The 11,430-nt window shown below is 44.2% G+C and overlaps 1 pseudogene across 1 annotated transcript; it reads left to right on the forward strand.

The window, feature by feature from the left end:
* The first annotated feature begins 289 nt into the window (after positions 1-289).
* Positions 290-7,911, forward strand: LOC112627557 (annotated as a pseudogene). Its single transcript, XR_003120195.1, has 3 exons — positions 290-353; positions 4,588-4,694; positions 6,417-7,911. The product of XR_003120195.1 is annotated as a sepiapterin reductase pseudogene (transcript).
* Positions 7,912-11,430: the final 3,519 nt, after the last annotated feature.

The raw sequence follows: 11,430 nt of genomic DNA on the forward strand, positions 1-11,430 counted from the left end.
GACAAGAATTTACAAATAGTAAAGGAAGGAAGAGTATTTCAGACAGAGGGAGCAGCATGTTTGAAGGCATGGAGGTGAGATAAAATTTAGATATTCAACAAATATTTACTGAGTTTTCCCATTGCCAGGCTCTGTACTGGGTGGAAGACCCTGGCACAGGGGAGACTACATCAGGGGACAGAGATACGGGAACAGATGACTTCAAAATAATGTGGCAGGAGCTCTAACAGTGGTCAGCACCGGGCACCAGAGGAGTACTGAAGAGATTGCCTAACCCATCCCAGAATGGATGGTATTGGAGCTGAGCCTTGACAGACAAGTGAGAATAAAGAAGGAGAAGAAGACGTGGCAAGGTGGGAGACCTGGTCCTTGCCTCCATGGACATAGTCTAGCAGGGAAGTTGGCAAGCTGACTGTATAATACTAATTATAGTGCAGTACAATAAGTGTCTGAGAACAGTGCCTAGCACATTGTAGGCACTTATTAAATATCTGTTGAATAAATGAAGGTATAAATGCTGTATAATACTTATAGTGCAGTACGGTAAGTGTCTGGGAACAGTGCCTGGCACATAGTAGGCACTCATTAAATATGTGTTGAATAAATGAAAATATAAATGCTGTATGATACTGATTATCATAGAGTACAATACGTGTCTGAGAACAGTGTCTGGCACATAGTAGGCATTCATTCAACATGTGTTGAATGAATGAATTTATAAATGTTGTGCTAGTGGTAGACACAATCTTGTAGTCCTTGAAACAATTGGGTACTAAATTAAGACTTACCAACTCCAAGTGCCCACGGAGCTCAGAGCACAAAGAGCTCCAAAAGGGTGAAACATGAACCAGATTTGAAGGAAGGATCACCTCTGTGGGATGAAGGTCAGTAGACATTCATCCTGAAAAGGAAAAACTACCAGTAACACCACTAGAAGTAAAGGGTGAAGAAAACAGGAAACGAACACAAAGCAGGATTTCTTACGGGTCCATGTTACTTCTGGGGCATCTATGAAACCCCAGAGATTATAAGCAAAATCCTAGGTATGTATGAGCAAGGCTATTTTACTGGGGGAAAAGACTAGAACTTTCGTGAAATAGTCAAAGGAATCCAATAAGCTGAGTAGGTCAAGACTGTCTCGGGGAGAACAGGTAACCTACTTCAGATAGCCTGTGAATCACTTCACTCATGACAAATAATTATGCCAATGGACTCCCAACACAGAAAACCTTGGGTCTGAGTGAGCAGCAGTGGTTTCAGCCCTGCCTTTAAGTGGCATTTTTAGTATTTCCTTGCTGCTGCCTATCAATCCAGACCTATCCACGTTGTCAGGGTATCCTTAGCAGCCGATGGAGATGCCTCTTTCCAAAGGCAATTTACGTGCACCAAAGTCCTTCCTCCTAATGATTGTCCAGTAGGGACAATGCCCTCTTGTTAGAATGTCCATTGTTTACATTTATCTGATCTTTTCTCACAATTTCCATTGAGTAGCAGTTGCTACAACCACCTGAGCATCGAATGGGCAATTAATTGGAACAGATTTACTAAATGTACTGGAGAAGGAAACTGTATGTTTATGGACTACAGTCCTTTCATGGTCATGCATAATGGACCACGCACTTTTCCACCCAGCTGCTTATGCTACCACAGTGAATACAAAATGTACATACCTGGAAAAAAACAGTTTCTGAAACATTACTAATAAATGTAGTGAATTTGTCTGTTAGGATAAGCTATGGTATCTCCATGGCTTAACTTTGCACCATTCTATTCTTGGTTGAAAGTATCTACAGTGTCTCCCCTTATTGTCTTCTTTCTAAAATATAATTTTATATTTTAATAGAAATGGCCCTTTTTCAACCAAGAATCAGGGCATGGTGAAAGAGCAATGTGCATTCCCCCTGTTTGAAAGCACAGGGACTGCTTAAAGTTTTTAGAATGCAAAATAACTTTAGAGTGGAAACCTTAGCAACCAGATTGTACTAGTAAGAGTGTAATGTTCAAAAGGAGAACAATGGTCCCAATCCCCTCAGGGTTAGGTACACCACATAAGAAATATTTGTATCCAGTACTTGATGCCACATCCTACAAGGGATAACTATAGGCCCATGAGGCTGGTAGGTGCTCTCAAAGTGAAGGCAAATGGCAATAGCAAACATTCCATAGAGTTCTTGCTAAGTGCCAAGCACTATACATTTAATCTTCACAACCACTCAATAAGAAACTATTAGGGGCTAAGCACGGTGGCTCACGCCTGTAATCCCAGCACTTTGGGAGGCTGAGGTGGGCAGATCATGAGGTCAGGAGTTTGAGACCAGCCTCAGCAACATGGTCAAATGCCATCTCTACTAAAGATACAAAAAATTAGCTGGGTGTGGTGGTGTGTGCCTGTAATCCCAGCTACTTGGGAGGCTGGGAGAGGAGAATCGCTTGAACCTGGGAGGTGGAAGTTGCAGTGAGCCGAGATCACGCCACTGCACTCCAGCCTGGGTGACAGAACGAGACTCCGTCTCAAAAAAAAAAAAAAAAAAAAAGGAAGAAACTATTAGGTTGGTGCAAAAGTTATCGCAGTTTTGCCATTGAAATTAATGGCAAAAACCGTGATCACTTTTGCACCAAGCTAATACTATTATTATCCCCATTTTACAAATAAAGAAACTCACGGTCATACACATAGTAAGTGAAGGAACTCGCAGTGCCACTCAGTTCTGTCTGATTTCCATGGACCCTCAGTGTAAGCAGTTGTTATATTTTTAATTAATCTTGCTAGAGATGATTGGTAAGTGTGACACTGAAATCATTGCAACTGTGTTGTGTGTGCATTAGTCTTGTCTCACCAATCAGAATAAACACACTGTGAAGGCAGTGACCACATTAATTACACACATGTTTACTTCCCAGGCCAAGCACAGAGCTGGACATAAGGAGGTCTTTCTTACATCTTTTGCTGAATAAAATAACTCATTTTGAAACGCTTCAAAAACCAATTTACCCATGAGATTATTGAGGGTGTTGGTGGAAAGGACACTCTGGGGATATGAATTGTTAGGGACATTTTAGAGGACACTGGTCATAATTATCAAGGTGTAAAATGTGTAAACCCCTTGACCCACAGTTATGTTTCTAGGAGTCTACTCAATCTATTCTATAGAAATGCTGATATATATATGCAAAAATAGATAGAACAATATATACATACATATATATGCAAAGGTATATATATAAAGATATATATACACCTAAATACATATATATTCATATATTTCTGTTTTATTACAGTTCTGTTTATTTTAGCAAAATAAAGAAGAAACAACTTAAATGCCCATCAGCAGGGGAATTGTTAAAAATTAGACTACAACCATACCTTACAATACAATATAGCCATTAAAATATTGGAGTAGATGTATTAAGTTAATCATATGAAACTGCCAATGTTTTACTGCTATTGACATAAATAACAATTTCATATGCTTTAACGTAATATATGTACAGATGTGAAAAGACTTCTAAGAATATTGGTAGTTGTGGCTCACACCTGTAATCCCAACACTTTGGAAGGCCGAGGCGGGCAGATCACGAGGTCAGGAGATGGAGACTGTCCTGGCTAACATGGTGAAATCCCGTCTCCACTAAAAACACACACACAAAAAAAATTAGCCGGGCATGGTGGTGGGCACCTGTAGTACGAGTTACTTGGGAGGCTGAGGCAGGAAAATGGCGTGAACCCAGGAGACAGCACTTACAGTGAGCCAAGATCACGCCACTGCACTCCAGCCTGGGCAACAGAGCAAGACTCCGTCTCAAAAAAAAAAAAAAAAGAATATTGGTATTTGAAAAAAGCAAGTTGCAGAACAGTACCTGTAGTATGGCATATTTATGTTTAAGACATAAGACAAACATATAGAGAATAAATAAGAAAGGTACTCATCAAAAAATTAAGATGGTTATTTCCGAGCATGGCAGTTTTCATACTTTACTCTATAAAGTTCTGCATTGTTTCAATCTTTTGCTGACGAAAATTTCTTATAATTCCTTGGCTGGGCACGGTGGCTCACGCCTGTAATTCCACCACTTTGGGATGCCAAGGCGGACGGATCACGAGGTCAGGAGATCGAGACCATCCTGGCTCACATGGTGAAACCCTGTCTCTACCAAAAATACAAAAATTAGCTGGGCGTGGTGGCACGTGCCTGTAGTCCCAGCTACTCGGGAGACTGAGGTAGGAGAATCACTTGAACCAGGGAGTCGGAGGTTGCAGTGAACTGAGATGGCGCCACTGCACTCCAGCCCGGTGACAGAGCGAGATTCAAAAAGAAAGAAAAAAATTATAATTTCTTTTAAAAATTTGTTTAATACAACTGATTCCAAAGTATTTACATATTTTGTAAACATTATTTTTCTGATCTACAAGCTCCAAACTCTCAGAAACTCACCATGTTTCTTCACTGGGCCAGACAAGGAGAGTGATAAAAAATTAACCTTAATTATTCAAAGAAATCCAGATGGTGAGAAAAGAGTAAAAAGCAGAACTTCAACTTGGTCAAGACGATTGCCTGAAAATTTCCTGCTTACTTTTCCTGTTTAAAGCTGGATTTTCAGATGAATGTGAGGTGATCTGCTTCTCTGTGATTCAGAACTTCATAGAACTTGGCAGGCAAAGAATTACAAAGAAAGGAAGAAAACGAAAGGGGGAAGTGAGGTAGTGAAAGAAGATAGGCAGAACTTGAGCAAGCTTTATAAAGTAACAGAACACACCCCACACCCTTTGGAACAAAGGAACAAAGCTGATGGGACACAGCAGATGTTCTCCTTCCCAAACCATGAAAGCAGAACATTCTACAACTCCTCCTCACTCCAAGGAGTGGCCAATGCTCCTTACTGGAATATCTGTACAACAAAGGTTTTTCTTGTCATTACTGTTTCCTTAGAGGATGGATAAAAAAGAAAAAACACCATTACCAGAAACTGTCAAGTATGGTTTAACTGTATTGTCATTTTATCTTGATTCTTCTTTCTTCTAACAAAGTTCACTGAGGTGTAGTTTACATACAATAAAACGAACTCATTTTAAGTGTACACATCCATGGGTTTTTGACAAAGCAATACACCCATGTAACCACCACCATAATCAAGATATAAAACATTTCCATCATCCAAAAAGATTCCTTTGTGTCAACATGCTTTGCTCACAGTGAAATTGAAAAAACAATTAAAATTAAACAAAAACGGCCAGGTATGGTGGCTACGCCTGTAATATCAGCACTTTGGGAGGCCCAGGCAGGTGGATCACTTGAGGTCAGGAGTTTGAGATCAGCCTGGCCAACGTGGAGAACCCTCGTCTCTACTAAGAATACAAAAATCAGCTGGGTGTGGTGGTGCACATCTGTAATCCCAGCTACTTGGGAGGTTGAGGCACAAGAATAGCTTGAACCCAGGAGGCAGGGGTTGCAGTGAGCCAAGATTGCACCACTGCACTCCAGCCTGGGTGACAGAGCGAGACACCATCACAAAACAAAACCATTCCTTTGTGCTTGTCTATCCCCACTCACAACCCTAGCCGCTGGCAACCACTGGTCGGTTGTCTGTCACTCTAGATTAAATTTTTCTTAACATTTCATATAAGTAGAATCATATGGTATGAACTCTTCCGTGTGTGACTTCTTTCACTCAGCATAATGTCGTCGAGATTCACACATGTTGCTGTGTGCTTTGGTAGTTCATTCCTTTTTCTTGTTGAGTAGTCTATTGTGTGGCTAGGCCAGGAGCACAGTTTATCCATTCACCAAAGTAAAACTTTGGTTGCTTCTAATCTTTGACTATTATGAGTAAAGCTGCTATTAGCATTCGTTTGACTCTTACTTTTGAAGTGAAATTCAAACCTAGCCCTTTTGGTGGGGCATGGAGATGGGAGATAAAACCAGCATTTTAAAGTCACCTACTAAGAGCTAAGATAAAAGACAAGGAAAGAGGGGAGCATTCTTTCCATCTCTAAAGAAAGCACAATAAGGATTGCCCTGGCCGGGCACAGTGGCTCACGCCTGTAATCCTAGCACCTTCGGAGGCCGAGGTGGGCGGATCACCTGAGGTCAGAAGTTCGAGACCAGCCTGATCAACATGGTGAAACCCCGTTTCTAGTAAAAATACAAAAATTAGCCAGGTGTGGTAGCGCGCGCCTGTAATCCCAGCTATTCAGGAGGCTGAGGCAGGAGAATTGCTTGAACCCAGGAGGCGGAGGTTGCAGTGAGCCGAGATCCGCGCCATTGCACTCCAGGCTGGGCTACAAGATGGAGACTCTGTCTCAAAAAAAAAAAAGAAAAGAAAAGAAAAGAAAAACAAAAGGATTCTAAAAATTGAGCAAGGAGCTGCAGTCTCCGAAAATGACTAAAGCCCGAAATATTAAATATTTCTGCTCATAGTTGAAGACAAAACCTTATCCAGCCTTGGCGGCTCCTTCCCCCTTTATCAGGGACTTAGTTCATGATCAGGAGGCTCACAGAGTACTAGAAGGGAGGGTCCGAGTCCAGCCGGGAGGACTGCGGCATGGAGGGCGGCCTAGGACGTGCTGTGTTTGTGCTGACCCTGGCCTCCTGGCCTCGCTGCTGTCGCCGAGCTCCGTACTGGTCCTAAACACCCGCAACGACGATGCGCTGTGGCAGCTGGAGGCCGAGCTGGGCGCCAGGCGGTCTGGCTTGCACGTGGTGCGGGTGCGCGCAGACCTGGGCGCCGAGGCTGGCTTGCAGTCCGCTGCTTGGTGCCCTGCGTCAGCTCCCCAGGGCCGCGGGGCTGCAGCGACTGCTGTTCATCAACAACGCGGGCTCTCCTGGGGATGTGTCCAAAGGCTTCGTGGACCTGGGTGACTCCACTCAAGTGAACAAAGACTGGGCGCTGAAATTGACCTCCATGCTCTCTCTGCCGGACTTGCAGCATCCTGAAGGCCTTCCCAACCAGTCTTGGCCTCAACAGAACTGTGGTTAACATGTCAACCCTCTGTGCCCTGCAGCCCTTCAAAGACTGGGCGCTGTACTGTGCGGGAAAGGCTGCTGGTAACATACTGTTCCAGGTCCTGGCGTCGGATGAACCTAAAGTGAGGGTGCCGAACTAGTCCCCAGGTGCTCCCGACACAGACGTGCCCCAGCAGTTAGCCCGGTAGACCTCCATGGACCCAGACATGCGAAAAGGCTGCAGGAGCTGAAGGCAAAGGGAGAGCTGGTGGATTGCAGGGTGTCAGCCCAAAAACGGCTGAGCTTGCTGCAAAAGGAGGTGTTCAAGTCTGGAGACCACGTGGATTTCTACGATAAATAAACCCATGTGTTTGGCTTCCTGAACCTTTCTGCTCCCACTTTCAGACACACCCCAGAGCCCCGTGGCTCCCCACACCCTCCCATGGTGGCAGTCCTGCCTTACACAGATAAACACTCATGTCTACTGTCCTACCCTCACACATCGCCTGCTGTGATGAGCTTCCAGGTCGCTGGCCTTACTAGTTATCGGGAGTCTGGACTTGGCACCCTGGATTATGAGGAGGCTTAGGAGAGAGGTTATGGGTGTCCCTGTCTCTATCCCCAGGAATAGAATTTAAGGGATAGGAAGAGCAGGAAAAGAAGCTGAAACACACCAGAGAGGAGGTTGTGTCTCCTGCTCATAGCTAGTCCATGGGGAGAGGGAAGAGTGACCTGAGTCAAATAGGAGGACACATACAGATTCGCAGATGGCCTGGCGGGGAGAAAGAGCAGAAGGTACAAGTCCCCGCCCACACAGATGTCCCTCGCTGAAGGGAGCAGCACCTTCTGTTGAACTTTGTGTCCTCACTCTGATGTCTCCTTCCTCCAGAATCCACCACCCCTCCCCCAGGCTGGGAGAAGGGGCCCTTGGGTGTCTGTGTACATGGCCAAGGCAGATACAAATAAGATTTAAAAAAAAAAAAAAGAGGCCGGGCGCGGTGGCTCAAGCCTGTAATCCCAGCACTTTGGGAGGCCGAGACGGGCGGATCACAAGGTCAGGAGATCGAGACCATCCTGGCTAACACGGCGAAACCCCGTCTCTACTAAAAACACAAAAAATTAGCCGGGCGAGGTGGCGGCGCCTGTGGTCCCAGCTACTCGGGAGGCGGAGGCAGGAGAATAGCGGGAACCCGGGAGGCGGAGCTTGCAGTGAGCTGAGATCTGGCCACTGCACTCCAGCCTGGGAGACAGAGCGAGACTCCGTCTCAAAAAAAAAAAAAAAAAAAAAAGAAGAAGAAGAAGGGAGAGTGTTACCTAACCTTTTCAGTTAAGGCAACATTGCTACCTTTCATGGAGTGAGTGACTGAAGTCAAGAAGGAAGCCCTGCTTGGGATTAGAGAAACTGAAAAGAAATACGATGACTCATTAAAACAGTTTGAAAACCATAGAAAGGTCAATAATTTAACGCAAATATTAATTAAATGCCTAGAAAAAGAAAAGGGAGGCAAAAGTGAATGAAGAACATCTACTGCCCTTCATGTGTGTCAACCACTGAGCTACAAGTTTTACCTGTATGAATTGAATTGATTTTCATAACCCTATAAGGCAAGTACTATTTTTATCCCCTTTTTACGTATGAAGAAATCGTGACACGGAGAAGTTTAATAACCTGCCCAAGGTACACACAGTAGAGCAGTCAGATTCCAGTTCACTAACTACTGCTCTGTCCTCTTCCTTGGCACTACATACCAGTGACTGCTGGGGCAACAAAAATGTAGAAAACATGGTCCCAGTCTTTAGAGGACTCATGGGGAAACACCAGACAATATTGTGACTTTGGGAAAGTGGCCTAATATTTCTAAATAAAATGGAAATTAATAATCCCTTTAATGTCCTCCTTACAAGGCTCATTTATTTATCCCATAAGTTCTTACTAAATATCTCTTATGTGTCAGGCACAGTACTGAAAGTTCCTCATGGAGCATATATTCTAGAAAGAAGGCAAGGCAATATTCATGTAAAAAATAGCCACCGGGCATGGTGGCTCACGCCTGTAATCCCAGCACTTTGGGAGGCTGAGGTGGGTGGAGTTCCAGACCAGCCTGACCAACATGGTGAAACCCCATCTCTACTAAAAATACAAAATACAAAAATACAAAATACAAAACACAAAAATACAAAAAATTAGCCGGGTGTGGTGGTGCATGCCTGTAATCCCAGCTACTTGGGAGGCTGAGAAGGAGAATGGCTTGAACCCGGGAGGCGGAGGTTGCAGTGAGCTGAGATCATGCCGTTGCACTCCAACCTGGAGAAGAGCAAAATGCTGTCTCAAAAAAAAAAAAGCAGGGCACAGTGGCTCACACCTGTAATTCCAGCACTTTGGGAGGCCAAGGCAGGCAGATAGCCTGAGGCCAGAAGTTTGAGACCTGCCTGGCCAGCATGGAGAAACACTGTCTCTACTAAAAATAAAAAAATTAAAAAATAAATTAGCCAGGTGTGGTGGCAGGAGCCTGTAATCCCAGCTACTCAGGAGGCTGAGGCAGGAGAATCACTTGAACCCAGGAGGTGGAGGTTGCAGTGAGCTGAGATCATGCCATTGCACTCCAGCCTGGGCGACAAGAGGGAGACTTCGTCTCAAAAAAAAAAAAAAGAGAAAGAAAGAAAAAGAAAATAGATATATAAGTAAATGGGGAAAGAAAGAGCGGGGGCAGAAAGAGAAGGAGGAAAGGGGAAAGGGAAGGAAGGAAGAAGTTATTTTTGGACGGTAACAAGTGCTATGAGAAAAAGGAAATTGAATGATGGGATGAAGGGCGATTTTAAGTTGAGAGCTGGTTGTTACTTTGCATAAAAGCAGCCAGAGATGTTCTCTGTAAAGTGATGACATCAAACTGATAACTGAACAGTGAAAAGTAACCAGCCATGTGCAGGTCTAGGGACAGTGAATTCCAGTTGGACAGAAGAGTAAGTGCAAAGATTGTGAGTCAGACAGGTCATCTTATATTTGTGGAACAGAAGGCACCCAGCATGACCAAAACATGATGACCAAGGGAGAGAGTGGAAGAAGATAAAATCACAGAAGTAAGCAGGGACCAGATCACGAAGGAACTGAAATTTGATTTTTTTGTAATCCCAATAAGTTGTGAGGAAGGTTTTGAATTTGAAAGTGATAATTTTTTTTTTTTTTTTTTTTTTTTGAGACAAAGTTTTGCTCTGTTGCGCAGGCTGGAGCACAGAGGCGTGATCTTGGCTCACGGCAACCTCTGCCTCCTGAGTTCAAGCTATTCTCCTGTCTCAGCCTCTTGAGTAGCTGGGATTACAGGCACCTGCCATCATGCCCAGCTAATTTTTTGTATTTTTTTTTCTTTTTTTTTTTTAGTAGAGATGGGGTTTCACTATGTTGGCCAGGCTGGTCTCGAACTCCTGACATCAGGTGATCCACCTGCCTCGGCCTTCCAAAGTGCTGGAATTACAGGCACGGGCCACCACACGCAGCCAAAGTGATTATCTTATTTTCATATTTTATACACTTCCCTGGCTGCTGTATGGAGAATGGATTTGCGGGGACTAGAGGGAAAGTGGGGAGAGCAGTAAGGAGGTGGTTGCAGGCTGGGCACAGCGACTTATACCTGTAATCTAAGCATTTGGGGAGGCTGAGATTGTTGGATTACTTGAGCCCAGGAGGTCAAGGCCAGTCTGGGCAACGTAGTGAGACCCTATCTCTTCGGAAACTTAAAAAAGTAGTCGGGCGTGGTGGTGTGCATCTGTGGTCCCAGCTACAAAGGGAGGCAAAGGTGGGAAGACTGCTTGAGCCTGGGAAGTTGGGGCTGCAGTGAGCTGTGATTGTGCCACTGCACTCCAACCTGGGTGACAGAGGAAGACACTGTCTCTAAAGAAAAAACAAGAACAAACAACAACAGCAAAGCAAGGAAGTAGTTGCATTAGGCTAGATAAGATGGTGGTGGCTTGGTCAATGGTAGTGACTATGAAGTGGAAACTAGTTATTGGAGTCAGGATTTATTCTGGAGGTGTAGCCCATACGACTTGCTAATGAAGCGAGGAATTGAGAGGAATCAAGGGTCACTTTCAGAATTTCAGTTTGGGCAACTGTTTGAATGGTGGACTCCTTAAATGAGAGTAGGAGGAGCATATCTGTGCTTCACATTAGAATGAAAAAGCATTTGCAAATTATAAAATGCTCTCCAAAAGTATACTGACACTGAAGAAGTAGGCCACCATGAGTCTTATGGCTGCAAGGAACTGAATTTTGTCAATCATCTGAATAATCTTAAAAGTCATCTTTCCCAGTGAAGCTTCCAGATGAGAATACAGCCCTGGCTATCTGACTGCAGTTTTGTGAAATCCTGAGCAGGGGTATCAAGTGCTTTTGATACAAATCTAAAAGACAGGGACCAATTCAGTCCCAGCTGGCCCCAGTCATATCTGGCTCCCCATTCCTGGTGGGCCATGAGCAGATTTCCCTTTAGGGAAA

Source organism: Theropithecus gelada, chromosome 1 (genome assembly GCF_003255815.1).
Source record: "Theropithecus gelada isolate Dixy chromosome 1, Tgel_1.0, whole genome shotgun sequence".
NCBI classification, from domain to species: Eukaryota; Metazoa; Chordata; class Mammalia; order Primates; family Cercopithecidae; genus Theropithecus; species Theropithecus gelada.